Source organism: Molossus molossus, unplaced genomic scaffold, assembly GCF_014108415.1.
Source record: "Molossus molossus isolate mMolMol1 unplaced genomic scaffold, mMolMol1.p scaffold_m16_p_3, whole genome shotgun sequence".
In the NCBI taxonomy this organism is placed as follows: domain Eukaryota; kingdom Metazoa; phylum Chordata; class Mammalia; order Chiroptera; family Molossidae; genus Molossus; species Molossus molossus.
Window position 1 is genome coordinate 33,245,002 of NW_023425366.1, and position 15,385 is coordinate 33,260,386.

At 38.9% G+C, this 15,385-nt stretch overlaps 1 protein-coding gene and 1 non-coding gene across 2 annotated transcripts in view; both read right to left on the reverse strand.

Annotated features, from left to right (window-relative positions):
- ADCY2 (adenylate cyclase 2) overlaps positions 1–15,385 on the reverse strand; it is a 358,147-nt gene that overhangs the window by 235,266 nt on the left and 107,496 nt on the right. The gene's annotated exons all lie outside the window — the stretch shown is intronic.
- On the reverse strand, positions 13,433–13,594 carry LOC118643057. The gene has a single exon (XR_004961943.1). It is a non-coding gene; the product is annotated as a U1 spliceosomal RNA (small nuclear RNA).

The following is a 15,385-nucleotide window of genomic DNA, read 5'->3' on the forward strand; positions in this document are numbered from 1 at the left end:
GGATACCAAGCTCAGACACACACACACACACACACACACACACACACACACGAGGTTTTATTAATAAAATAAATAGGATGCTTTTATGTGTATGATTCCATAATTTGCTTTTGTCACTGAACTATATATTGTGGGTATCTTCCAAATCTATACATGTGAATATATTATTTACTTTTACCAGTTGCAAAATATTCCATAGTAATGGGTGCACCAATTACTCCAATATTTCCTTACTAATGACCATTCATGGCATGATAGGAACCACTTTTTCAACTGCTGCAGTCTACTCTCACTAATTTCCCTTCTTCCAACATTCTCCTTTCTCCAATCCAGCCAACATGCAACTGCAGGTTCGAGATTCTGAATGCACAGGTCTAACTGGTTCCTTCCTTGGGCAAACATTTCCGCTGGCTTACACCTGTGCTCTGAACACTTCTATCAGAAGGTTCTTATGATCACAGAGTAAAGTGGAAACCACATGGCCTGGAGGTCAAGACTCTCCCAAAACTGACCTCGTCATCCTTCTCCGTCATGCTCTCTGCAAGAATCCTCTGCTCCAGCCATCCAGGTCATTCCCATGACTTGAGTATGGAGGTACTCACCTGTACTTCTGAAATTCCCTACTATCAAAATGTCCTCTCTCCTTTTTCTAGTCCTCATCACCTGCTTTACTTATTCACAGAAGTTAGAGTTCTGGGTTAATTTGTTAATTTTCTCCCCCACACAGTAAAGTTCAATGACCCCTTGAGGGCAGAGACTTGATTCACTCATAGCCAAAATCCAAATGCCAAGGACAATACTTGACACATAGTATGTGCTTCATAAATATTTGCTGTCTTCATGAAAAACTCTATTATATGCCCCAATATGACCCAAGTCATATCCACTCTATTAGCATCTACTCACTAAATGCATCTCTAAAAATATCCCCTCATCCTCTTTAGCTAATTAGCCTTGCCATTAACCATAGCCATGTTGAATTTCAAATGATCATTTATCTATTTAGTAGACTAATTACACTAAAAATCTCAAATGAACAAACATTTGTTGATGTCTATGGCAGGCAACAGCAGATAGTGCATTAAATATGAAATAGCCCCTGTTCTCAAGGAATCTCCTATTTTGTCTGCCTCTGGGAACCCTTGTGTCCTGTAAAAAAAAAAAAAAAAAAAATGAACAAAAAACAAACAACAAAAAGAAACCAGACCCTTCCAATATTCAATGCATAACACCAGCATTAATCTACAGAAGAAAAGGGTGACCCAGACTAAAGACCTTTATTACAGCAGCAAGATTCCCTAGGCTGCTCCTCTGCCTCGGCATTTCAGAAGTCAGCTCAGAAGAGCTGATCCCTTTCAAATTCCACACACAACTCACCCTTCACCCAACATGTCAGCTGACAGGAAAGATGCTCTTTCTGCTTTCCCAGCAACACAAGCTCTTCCCAAGGAGGCCACCTGAGATGCTGATACAATGAAAACTTACTGAGCAAAAAGGAGGTAGCATTTTTTGTCACTGTTTTCTCATAGTGGAAGCTCTTTTGCAGAGAAAAGCTCATTTTCCTTACAGAAAGTGGTCACTCCTCCTTGGCTAGCAGAGAGTAAAGGTGCTTCCCTGCGGTGGAAAGTCTCATCGTGCTAATGCGATCCTGAGCTGAATTTTTAGAAGTAGGATCAGAATTGTGCAATTGAACAAGGATGCCCAGAAGGGACCATTTGCTCCATCCCTGCAGAGGTAGTCTGGGAAGGGCAGAGGATATGGAAGACCAGATGCTTCAATGATTTCTGACTTCTTCAGAGTTTCATGTCAAGTGTATGCATTCCTCGTGGCTGCTGTAATCACAATCTGGATGACATCAAACAACATGAATTTATTCTCTCACAATTCTGGAAGCTAAAATTTTGAAATGTAGGTGTCAGGAGGGTTGGTTCCTTCTGGCAGCTCTGAGGGATAGTCTGCCAAACGCTTCTCTTCTAGCAGATTCTGGTAGCTTCCAGCAATCCTGGGCATCCTTTGACTTTAGCTGCAGGACTCTATTTGCACCCTCCATCTTCACATGGTCTGTTCTCTGTGTCTATCCTCCACATGACCTTCTCCTGTCTGTGTCTCTTTGTCCAAACGTCTCTCTTATAAGGACACTTGTCATTGAATTTAGAACCATCCTAATCCAGTATGACCTCATCTTTACTAGTTACAGCTCCAAAGACCTATTTCAGAAAACAGGTCATATTCATAGGGACTGGCGGGTTAGAAGTTCACCATATTTTGGGGGAAAATTAATTTAATCTATAATATCAAGTTTATTTTATTTTATTTATCCTCACCCGAGGATATTTTTCCATTTTTTGTACAGATAGAGTGGGAGGGAGAGAGAGAAACATCGAGGTGAAAGGGACACAAGTGGCTGCCACCCGCACGACCGATCAGGGCCGGGGACAAACTGCAACCGAAGTATGTGCCCTTAGCGGGAACCGAACCCGGGTCTCTCCGGACCGCAGGCCGACGCTCTAACCGCTGAGCCAAACTGGCCAGGGCTATAATATCAAGTTTATACTGTAGCTAACTCAAACCAGAATTTAGGTCTCAAGTATTTTCTGTCCACTTCACATCCCATGTTCCATTCCCACATCAGAGACAAAAAGTATGTGACCACAATACCTAGGTTATTTAGGTTATGAATCCAACAGAACTTAATAAAAAAAATTTTAAACAGAAAATCATCATGAATGAGGAGAAGAGATGAGGTACACCTTAAGCAAGGGTGATGTAGATGCAGAAATGAGTTTCAACTAGACAAATCTAGTCTATCACAATCCTGTCTCAGGCCTCTGGGGCAAAGCCCATGGTTTTCAGACACTGGTTCACATTTCTTTCAGAATTCAGCGACAATCAAAAAGTTCCCAGATGTGCCGATAGTAGCTTTGAAGATAGAGCTTTTAGTTTTCTCTTTCAAATGGTACCTCAGCTCTGATACCTTAATGAGGCCTTGTTGTGTAGCCCACTCTACAGTGCATAAACAAGTATGATCAGCAAGATAATCAGGATTAGTTATTCAAATGGTCACAGTGCTCTTGGAAAATACACATGTACATCAGGGAAACATCTCCTATTTTAGTTATGCTAATAATGTTAAGGAAAATAATACCCTGGTGAACATATGAGATTATTTTATAGCCAAAAGCAGAGCTACTCAAATCATTTTTCTCTCCAACAAACCTCTGAGAAAGCAGAAATGTAGTAGTTAAAGTAGTGACTCAAATTTTCAAAGACACAAATTTTACTAAAAAACAATAGAAATTATATCTTCCTACCTAAAGTATAAAGTGGAGTTCTTTTACCATTATATCTCATTGTTGTAAAATATAACAAGAAATGCCACAATTTAGCAAAAACTGCCCAAGAGGAAAAATAGACTTCTTGAATATATTTAACTGATACTGCATCCTGAAAGGTAAATTCTAAATTCAAAATAATTTTTTCATTGGATGCTATTTCCATCTCAAAGAACTAATGGCTAAAAATATGTGCACCATTTACTAATTAGGAGAATTTAAATAACTTCAGTCAGAATGTGCTTTAACCTTTCAAATAATAAAATATACAAAAAATGATATTTACCTCCTTACCTAGATTAGTATTTTCTTGTCTTGTTCCTTGATTATTCTTTACATAAAAATTACTTTGGGACACTATTACTTTTTAGAGTACAAATATCATAACTGTAAAAGAATCTTTCTTTAACTGGGGACGTTCAGTTATACCAATGTTTGGTGCTAGCTATCAGCATATGGTAAGGCTTTCTTGAGTGTCTCTTTATGGTTACCCTATATCTATATATCTATAGCTATAGCTATATCTATTATATGTTTATTCACATCTATATGTGCATATACATACACATATATATACATACATACATGCATGCATGCATACATGCAATACAGGTACATACTTTGGTTGACATTTCCATTGAAATTCTATCCAACAACAGCTGTGGTATTTGGTTGAGAAGCCACCTCTGCACAGGTCAAAGACGGAGGCTTAACCACAAGAACAAATTAAGGGAAAGGATGGACTGTGTCTCTGGATCTCTGACTTGGGTAGGATTCAGCAACAGTTAAGGTCATGGATGCTCCCAGATACTTCTGGAACTTTCTCAAGGTCCATTCTCATTGCACTCACTCTGGTTGTCCCAGGGCTTCACACGGGGCCGCAGGCCAACTCCACCAGCTCAGTTCTAACATCGAATTCCTAACTCCCAATTTCACACTCATGGACCACAGTGGATTGTACAGTCACTGCAGCCAAATTATTGTAAATATTATTCAGAGGAAAGCATTAACAGAGACACTGGGTCGTCAAACAAACTTGGAATATATGGTGCAATTCTCATCATGGATATTTTATCTCCCCAATCTCCAACCCCCATCCTTCTCTAATCTTTCCCGTATCACTTAATAAAACTGCTAGTCTCACACCTAGGAGCTATTCTTAATTATTTTCTCTTCTTCATCCTCTCCAACCCTAAAAGACATCCTTAACCTACTGATCCTCCTTCTGTTTGTGGCTACAATGCGAGTTCAGATTGTATGATCATCCCTGGACTTGTAACAGCATCCTACAATTGGCCTCTCTGCTGACACTAGTGTCCCCTAGAATGATTTTTCCATGCAGAACTCAAAGTGACCTTTTTTCGAAATCGAGACATAGTTGACATATAACACTGTGTAAGCTTAAGGTGTATAATATTGATTTGAAACATTTATATACTGCTATATGATTACTATTTCTGGGTATATATCCAAAGGAAATGCAAACAGAATATCTAAATATATCTGCACCCTGTGTTTACTGCAGTATTATTCACAATGGCTGAGATATAGAAACAACACATACACATACACACACACACACACACACACACACACACACACACACACGAATATAATTCAGCCAAAAGAAAGAAAGAAATCCTGCCATTGCATCAACATGGATGAATAAAGGCATTATGCTAAGTCAGATTTTAAAAAAAGACAAATATTATAAGATATCACTCATATGTGGAATCTAAAAAAGCCAAACTCATTGAAAGAGAGAGTAGATTGGTGGTTACCAGGGGCTGGGCATGTGGGGTAAGCAGGGAGATGTTAGTCAAAGGGTAAAAACTTCCAGTTATAAGATGAATAAGTTCTAAGGATCTAATGTACAGCATTGTGACTATAGTTCACAATACAGTATTATATACTTCAAAGTTGCTTAAAAACTAGACCTTAAATGTTCTCACCACAAAATTAAATAATAATCATGGCACATGACGGAGGTGTTAGCTAATGCTATGGTGGTAACCAAAGTGATCTTTTAAAACATTAAATCTGATCATGTCACTCATGTTTATATCTCACCACTGGCTTTCTATAACACTGAGAAAAATATTCAAAGTCTTTATCATGCTGATCAGGGTCCCTCATAGTCTGGTCCTGGCTGGCATTGTCTCTAATCTCATCTCTCACCAACTCCCATAACCCTGTTCATATTCTTTCCATAATGACCTTCTTGCTGTTCCTTGAACAACCTCAGGGCATTTGTACTGGCTATTCTTCTGCCCTAAATGTTCTTCCTCTAATCTTTCTGGGGCTGGCTTTTTGTCATTCAGTGCCCACAGCTCAAATACTACTTCACCAGACAGAATCCAACTGATCCCCCATTCTTTCTAGCTAGTTACCCTGTTTTAAATTTTTCATATCCTTATAGGAATTAGATTGTTTATAACTATATTTTTCTAATTTTTTTTTATTTTCTATCTTTCCCCATACAAATATGGGCTCCATGGGGACAAGGACCATGTATGGATCTGAGAATAGTACGGCGCATAAAAGAGTTCACCAAACATTTGCTGAAGGAATAAAGGAATTAAATATTTCAGGTGCAATTATGCTTGAAAGTTATGAGCAGGGAAGTCTGAGGAAGCCAACTAACTAGAGGCATGTGCTCAGTGACTTGTAACTCAAGGATGTGAGCTTGGCTCTGCACACATGTGCAATCCCCACCACCACAGCTTCATTCCTACTAAGTAAGCAAAAAAGGTCCAGACCAACAATTACCACGTGTGATGTCTGGGCCATTTCACACACCATCATCAATGTGGTCATTACCCCATTTTGCTATTTCCATTTTACTGACCAGGAGCATTATGCTTTAGAAGAGGAAACTAAATTGTTAATTGAGTCATCAAATACTCTCTCTTATTCAATATCTGAATAGTCCAAGTAGAACTCAATCTTTTCTACTATATGAAACATGCTAAGAAATTCTTGGAAATCAGCTATATACTATTTCAAAACATCCTTTATGACCATAATTCAGGATATAAACTCAGGGACACCTTGATGACTCGATGATTAAAACAATGTTGATTTTCTTCTACAGTTATCCTTGATCAAGAATATTTTCAGAATACTAACTCTATATGTAGAGAATATAAAAACATTTCTTTAGAGATTATATTATCAAGCAAAAGAATACATATTATTCTTTGATGGAAAGCCTGGACTCCAAAAAAGTAATGTTGAAATCATGAATCACTGGGTACCTTTCATTCTTCTGAAAACGTTATTCAGAGTTAGAGAGATTAACGATGAAATCAGAAGTAAAACAATAACTTGCACTGTTCCTTTGTAAAAATCTAAAACAGGTAGGAGGTATGTCATACATTTTAAAAAGCTTGCAAAAAATAATAGTAGAATTTTTAAAAAGCTGATACACTAGGGGAACAAAAGCAGCTTGCTGCCTTCCCCAGCCCTCTGTCTATCCCAAGTTCTCGTCCATGCTTACAGCCAGGTGATGAGTGATGTGGTTCCCTTATTTCCTTTCCACAGTCCCTTCTCTTCCTCCTGATTCCTTATTTGGTTCTGGGTATCCAACTACCTACATGTGTCATCTTCCTTTCTTCAGTCACCATTCATGTATCCATTTATCCACCAGTGTTTATTTTAACTCCGTAATACATATACAAGGCATTTTATTAGCTGTTATGGGTAATGCAAGGTCCCTGTTCTTAAGATACTTGAAATCACTTGGAGTAAAGATCAATTTCCAAACTTGTCCATTTATGTCCCTTACCTTCTTTTTCCCCAACATACTTACATAATGACTGCAGGGTCTGTCTACAAGTCTGATTTGTTTAGAGTTAAAAATCTGTAAACTTCCCACAAATAATTAGCAAACTACTATGTCTGAACATAAGCTACTGTCCTCATTGTTCAATTGTGTTCCTTGGGCCTGGAAAAATAATAGAATGTTCCCATATTATAATCCTGTTTCCCAGAGTATCTATTCAGATTTTTAAAGACTTGTTTTCAATGATGGTCACATGGACAAAATAAAAAAGAGAATTCTTTAAATTGTCCTCAGTTATGGACAGTTTCCTAGTGTAGAAAAAAAGATACAGTGGAATAGAGTATCTGTCTACAACTTTTTCTTGTCTACTTGACCTTGCCAAGAAAATCAGCAGATGGCATTATGTATCCTTACCCCATTTGGACTTGTCCAGGAGACTAACTTTGAGCCATTCAATATAGGCTGAAGTGACAGCATGGTAGTTCAAAATTGGGGCTTTAAGAGGCCAAATTTATGTTCCTGCCTGCCCTCTTGAAGTTTTAGTATTCCACATTGAGAAAACTATGGTCCAACAAGACACATTTTGTATTGGGTGTGTATTAAAGCATACCTGAATCCAACCCAAATTCTGGAATCTGCCCTACCCTCTAAGCCCAGGTGGGGCTAACAGAGAGATTCAGCCATTTGTGGACTAGTGAGTATAAAATATGAATGTCTTATTATTTCTATAAGTCACTGGTTTTGGAGATTTCTTGCTAGTCAACATTATCAGAGCAAAAACCTGACTGATCTAGCAATTTGGTATCAGAAGTGACATGCTTCTGTAATGAAAATCTAACCTAAGTCATTGTCTGGGACTGTCAAGGAATTGTTATAAACTCCAATAAAATGTTAACCCACTGGCAAAATAATCAGTAAGCATGACTTCTAAGACAGTCATTTACCAAAATGTTCAGGCTCCACAAGGTCTTTGAATTGCATGACAAAGTCTTTAGAAACAACAGAAGAACTGAGAAAAAGTAGAGCGTTCCCAGAAATATCTCTCAGTATATAAAAAAAATGTCACCTACCTAAAATGGATAGTTTCTCTGTCTCAAAATACATTACATATTGGATTCAATGACAATTGTGAAAAGTCAGGTATTGAGGTTTTGTTTTGTTTTTAAGTCATAAAGCAGCATAAAAGCAAGCTAAAGCTAACACATTAATTTGCCGGAATCCCCAAAGGTTAATGGAGCTACACGAGGTGAGCGTCTCTCAGTGAGTGGGGTTCAAATTATTCAAAATAAAAAGAGCCTTGAGAAACCATCTTCCTTTTCAAAATAGTTTGTGCCAATACCAGAAAGTCCTTTTCCTTAAAAATTATTTTCTCATCAAATGCAATACACACACACACACACACACACACACACACACACAAGTCCACTTAAATGGAAGCAACCAGGCAAAATCGTGTTTATTAGAAAATGTCTATTTATCATGTTTTCTAGTTATATGATTAGAGAAAATAAGGGGCACTCTTATGATTTGTAATCATTTTTTTCAGAAGGTGGTAAATAGCTTTCTGCTTTCTGCCCTTAGATTTTTACAAAACTGACTCCATGAACCTTTTCACCCCTCAATGGCCACCTTTCCGTGTGTCCCAGAATAGCACAAGCCCTCAGTGCATGTGAAGAACCTCCCACCCCTTCAATTGACAAGTGAATACTGGACAGACAATAATAAGGCCACACATTTAACCTTTCCTACTGCAATTATAGTAACTTCACTCTCATGAACATTCAGATTTACATTATACAATACATTGCCATTAAATTAGCATTTATTTTGAGGCTGTGTGTTCAAAGACAAACAGGTACAGCCTTGCATATCTAGTGTTATACGATAGACTACAGTGCTCTCCTACTGTCAATAATCTCAGTGATTATGCAATAAGGACACCCTGACAACTCCATTCACAGAATGAATTAAACATCACAGTATTCTGGCTTCTCTTAAACCAACTGTTTCACCCTGGCTGGTTTTGCTCAGTGGTTAGAGCGTCAGCTTGCAGAATGATGAGTCGTGGGTTCGATTCAGATCAAGGGCACATACCTCGGTTGCGGTTTGTCCCTGGCCCTGGTTGGGGCCATGCGGGAGGCAACCAGTCAATATGTCCCTCTCACAACGATGTCTCCCCCCACACCAACTCTGAAAAAAAATAGAAAAATGTCCTTGTGTGAAGATAAATAAATAAACCAACTGTTTGGGCGAAATAACTGCAGTCTTAATTTTTATGTATCTTTTTCTTTCTGTTCAAATGTTAGCCATCTCATTCTACTCTTAGCTCCACCAGCCCTTAAAGTGCTGGATAAAGAGAATTTCACTGCTTGTCTTCTCGGTATCTAGTAACACACATTTTTCATGTCTGTGTTTTTAGCCTTTAAATTATGGCTTACATATATATAACCCCTAAAAATATTCTGCCATGCTTTATGTGTATGAACTAGCTATATTTTCAGGGTACACGATCTTACTTTATTTTGTTTGACTTTTTTGACATTCCTCCAATTATTTAAAAAATTTTCTTTTCCTTTATTGATTTTAGAGAGAGAAGAAGTGAGAGGGAGAGAGAGATAGAAACATCCATGCGAGAACATCGATTGGCTGCCTCCTGCATGCTCCCCACTGGGGATCTGGCCCACAACCTGGACATGTGTCCTGACAAGGAATTGAACCAGTGACCTCTTGGTGTGTGGGTCGATGCACTAAGCCACACCGGCCGGACTCCTCCAGTTATCTAGACAAACACTTTATTGAGGGCTTGACACCATGCTAGGCTGCTAGGCTATGGCTAATAGGCTGAGCCACAGCAAGAACTACCTTGTATCTATAGATGTAAAGGAAAATAGTGCTGTATAAAACTATTTGGAAAAGAAGCATTACTACCTCAATAACAATAGGTAGGCTACCTAGAAGAAATCATGTTCTGAAATCTTGAAAAGTCACTTTGAAGAACATCAGTCTAAAGTGTTAAAACACACACACACACACACACACACACACACACACACACACAAAGTAAGGTCCTCAAAAAAAAATGTTACGTAAAAGGACTTTTATTTATACTCACTGTTTTGGTCTTTATGAATATTCATGCCCATATTCTTTTGAAACATTATATTTATTTAATTTGAAAGGCCATTGCTTCAGATGAGAAAAACTCATGCAGGGAAAATGAGTGAATTATTCATCTAAAAACAAATATTGTTTTGGAACTATGTTTTATACTTGTGTATTCAACATCTACAGAAATCAGCTTCTGATGGGACAGTGTGCTCCTACAATGGGCTTTTAACACCAAAAAACCCAACTTCTAAAATCCTTTGTTTGCTCTTATATTCTCATTCTGAAAGAGAAAAATCTCAAAAGGGAGAATGAATATCCTTGAACTGTAAAAATGAATCATTCTGGAATCTGCATTGGCTCAGTGCGGCTTTCAATACTTGAATTACACAACTTCCTGCCACAGTACTCAACTCCAGCCGTCAGCATGATGGCCGCCAGAATTCCCTATGTTCTCATCTATTTGTTAGCGAAAACTGGACGGTCTTGACAGCAGGTCTGTTCCACAAACGTAATTCCATTCTGGAACACCAGAGCTAGTTTTTTGGGCTCCTTTTATGGTTATATTTTAAACAGAAGTAAAGAGTTCAAACCACCACCACCTATTGTACCAATAGCTCTCTCATATACAGGGGACACCTGTAATATTTTCAAAGTATTATTTTACAGTCTGAAGGTAAGTAAGTTTGGGGCTTACATCACTCCTCTATGGGATGCATCATGCTATTTAATAAAACATGATTCCATCACTGGTGTCTTAAAAACTAGTAGCAAACTACACTCTTTTTTTTTTTTTTTGTACTTGCCCCTAGCTGCTAGGGCCTAGCGGGAACTGAACCCGGGACTTTCTGGTCCGCAGCCTGATGATCCAACAGCTGAGCCAAACAGGCCAAGGTTCTAACTATACTCTTGAACAAGCTTTACTTTAAAGTCGCTTCAAAAACAAGAGAGCATTGCATTTCTGATTGAACATGCTTATTTTTGAAGTGATAAGTCCCCTATTACTACCTAAAGATTAATAGGTGACTGTAAATTCCCGTTTACATGGGTATTGTGTCCCAGAGAGCAATGATAAATATGCAAATATGGGAAAGTTGTGTACTCTGGATAGTTTCATAATTCTATCATGTTGAAAATCCATATGTTAAAATAGACTCAATAATTTTTTGTTTGTTTTATTTTTATTTTTTATTAATTTATTTTGTTAGAGATGTTTTTCCTTTCCCCCCCAGCCCCCTAGACACCTCCCTCCCAAGCACTGTTGTCTATGTCCATTGGTTATGCATACATGCATATAAGTTCTTTTGTTTATCTCATCCCTCTCCCCTGCCCCCTTCTCTGAAGTTTGTCAGTCTGAACTGTACTTCTTTCTATGTCTCTAGGTCTATTTGTTCATCAGCTTTTTTTCTGTTCATTATATTCTACAAATAAGTGAGATCATGTGGTATTTGTCTTTCTCTGATTGGCTTATTTCACTTAGCATAATTCTCTCCAGGTCCCTCCAAGTTGTCTCAAAGGATAAAAGATCTTTCTTTCTTATAGCTGTATAGTGTTCCATTGGTTTTATTTAAAGAAATATTTGATTCTAGATACTGTAACATTTGACATTTGGGTTAAGGTTCAGGCCCGTTTTTGTTTGTTTGTTTGTTTGCTTTTTTCTGGTCCAAAACTGACTTTTGCTCTGTCATTTAATAAATGGGCTCGTTGATCTAAAAGGTATCCAAAGACACACATTTACCCTTCTGGAACACCATGAAGACGAGTTTGGTAAAGGATGTCGAGTCAGCATGTCCTAGACTGCTATTGTTTAGAGAGGCCTGCCAGGTGTTCCTCTCCAGCCCAGAAACCAAGGCAACTGAGATGATTTTCCCATAAAAGAACATCCACATCCTGGTCCAGCCGAAACTTTGGTTAGATTTGTCTTTCATTAACTTTTTTCATGGCTTGTAAATTCTGGTGAAGGGCAAACACAGGGAAAGTAGAAATGAATTCTTGGTGCTTTAAGAAAAATTTTTTTTCATGCTGTTTTCTTTCCTTGAAATACCATCCTTTAAATAAAAGTTGATTAAATTATGTTCATTCTTTTTTTATGCTTTTTTTGTTTGTTTTTTTAATTAATTTATTTTTGTTACAGATGTTTCTCCTTTTCCCCCACTGATTCCCCCTTTCCTCCCTCCCCGCCCTGTCCCCAACTTTGTTGTCCATGTTCACTGTTCATGCACACATGCATATAAGTTCTGTGGTTTATCTCTCCCCCACCACCTTCTCTTCTGGGGATTGTCAGTCTGTACCCCACTTCCACGTCTCTGGGACTACCCCATTCCTTAGACTGTTATGTTCATTATATTCCACAAATAAGTGAGATCATATGATACTTGTCCTTCTCTGTTTGGCTTGTTTCACTTAGGATGATACTTTCCAGGTCCCTCCATGTCGTCTCAAAGGATAAGAGATATTTCTTTCCTACAGCTGCATAGTACTCCATTGTGTATATGTACCACAGCTTTTTTATCCAATTGTCTACTGATGGACATTTGGGCTGTTTCCAGATCTCTTTCTTCCACTGCTGCATGTGCCCCTGTGGCAGTGCCCACCTGTACACCAGCACCCATCTGCATACTGACACACTCTCCATTCCACCATGATGCCTCAGGGCATGAGGGGACCCTGCTCCCTTCTTCTTCACGTTCATAATGATCAAGCAGCCAACATAAACGAAATAGCGTTACCTGATGGATAAGGAAACCAAATCACAGAGACAGGGAGTGACTTTCCCAGCTCCACCCTGAAAGCAGGTGGCAACACATGGGTTGGAACTCCAGGAGTCTGGTGCCAGAGTCTGTACCCTAACACTCCCCTTGCCTGCCTTGGACATCAGACCCACACAGCATACAGTTAGTGAACTGACAAGACTTTTGGATTAAGCCAGTCTTACCTTACAGTTCACATATTAATTACCACCACAAAAGGTAACACAGGTAGAAAACAAACAATTGGTTTTTCTCATTGTCTCCTTTACATACTAACTTTTATATGTGTATTTGTTATGATGCACTTTGATTACTAAGTACTTTTTATTATTATTTATAAGGACTTATAACACAAAAAGAGTTGGTAATAAAAATAATGACCACATGTAAGCTTAAAATTTTGATTCCACAAATATATACAGTCCTGGCAAAAGTATTTGGTTTTAGAACCTAAGAAAACCAGAGAAGTTATGAACCCAGTCCCCCAGTACCACATATTTTGCAGTTGAGTTTCCCATGTTTGAGGAAATCGTAGGGATCAGCACATACAAAGAGCAATGAGTAAGTCTCGCCCTGGAAAAACTACCTTCATGATCATGGTATCTCCCCTGCCCTGGAAAAATGCTAAGTATTTTATTATGTAATTAATTGCATATTTCTCAGATACCTTTAAAATCTCGGGAGAAGAATTTTAAGAACAAGGAAAAGCACCTACAACAATGTCATGAATCTAGGAGAAATCAAGACACAAATACTTTAGGTAAAGATAAGGTTCAAAGAGGCCAGGTGTCATTTCATTTTTTCATTTATAAAGTGATATTTATTGAGCAACTACTGTATGTTGGGCTCTGTGCTCCACTCGGATACAGCAGACGAAAAGGTAACCGGTTCCTGCTCTCCTAGAGCCAGCGCTCCAAAGGGACAAGATAAACAGACAGCTTTGACATGGGGACAAGTGATTGGAGGCAGTACTGAGGGAGTGCACAGGAACCTAGGAAGGGAACAGATTTATCCAAGAGAAGAACATTCCAAGGGGAGAGGACAATGTGGACAAAGCCTAGAGGTGACACAAATTATTCCTATGACATGAGTTAGATCTACTGATTTCCAAGTACACTGGGTCATTTAAATTGTGTCAGGCAAATACATGACCATGATCATGTATTGGTAAAAGCCAGTTCAAAACTCAGTCATCTACTCTTTTACTGAAATGCTTCTAAGAAACTGCTAAGAAAATGAATGGGTGAATTTTGCCAGAAGAGTAGTTGTAAAAGTACAAATATAGAAAACATGAGCAATCCACTGAATAGTCACTAATGAGTTTATATTTGAATGATTTCCAAACTCAGTTTCTTTTGACTTCAACCGATCCCATCACTTTCTCATGGACCTCATGGACCATGGAACCCAACAAGCTACCAGGCTGGACTGAGGAGGAGGAAATGTGATGTGATGTTGAGGAAGCAGGGAGCCCAAAACCTGGTGACTGTGGGAGCAATAGGTGACTTCAAGGTGAGAAAAGCAGCAGGAGACAACAGGTCCACTCTCTACTCTCCTGAGCGAAGGATTTGATCATTACTGGCTAATGAAAATGCCCATAGCAGGGGCTTCTGCCTGGCTTCATATTTGGGGCCATGGGGGATATCGTGTCTAATGCATTCCTACCTCATTGTGGGGGTTGCCACAAAGTAAGCAGTGCAGTGTGGTTAGGCAGAGGGATGGCAGGAGTTCAATTCTAATATGCACTGGGTGGTCTTGAGTATAGATGGCAGTTGTTTTCTAACTATTGTTGCTGGTTTTCAAGAAATGTGGATTTAACTCTGTTCTGTATTCACCCATACACATCAGAACCAGGAAGGAGTTTTCATTCATCTGCTGGCCTGGTCCCGTCTTCCTCCTCTAAGTGCACTTACCATTTTGAAGTGGTGCCCCATCTACTATGGGGTAGCCCGCCCTGTGCACAGAAAGGAACTCTGCTGTGTCTGGGTGAAGTCATCACTTTGTGCGAAGCCCATATTGTGGTGCTGTCCCTGGTGTTGCTCGGTGTCTCTACCCTGCTCTGCGAATATTCCCACCAAGTGGGCCAATCCCCAGAGCTAGGAGTGCAATCCAAGAGGCCATGGGTCCTTCAGGCCCAGCAAGGAGGGAAGTGGGCTCAAAGCAAAGTGGGTCCCATCTCTCCAAGAGTCTCTGCCACCTAGCCCCTGCACCAATTTTTCCTTTAGAAGAGAATTTCAAGTTGCTTTGTTATTGGGGAAAAAAACAACATAGCTTATTCTCTTTGGGCAAGGGAGTAAGAATATCTGCTCTATGTCATTAGCATTCTTCACAGTCTCTTACCAGCGACTGCATTTCCTAAATACTTTTTTGAATTTTTAATTCTACCTCAAAACTATTTAATTACTTCTCAAATC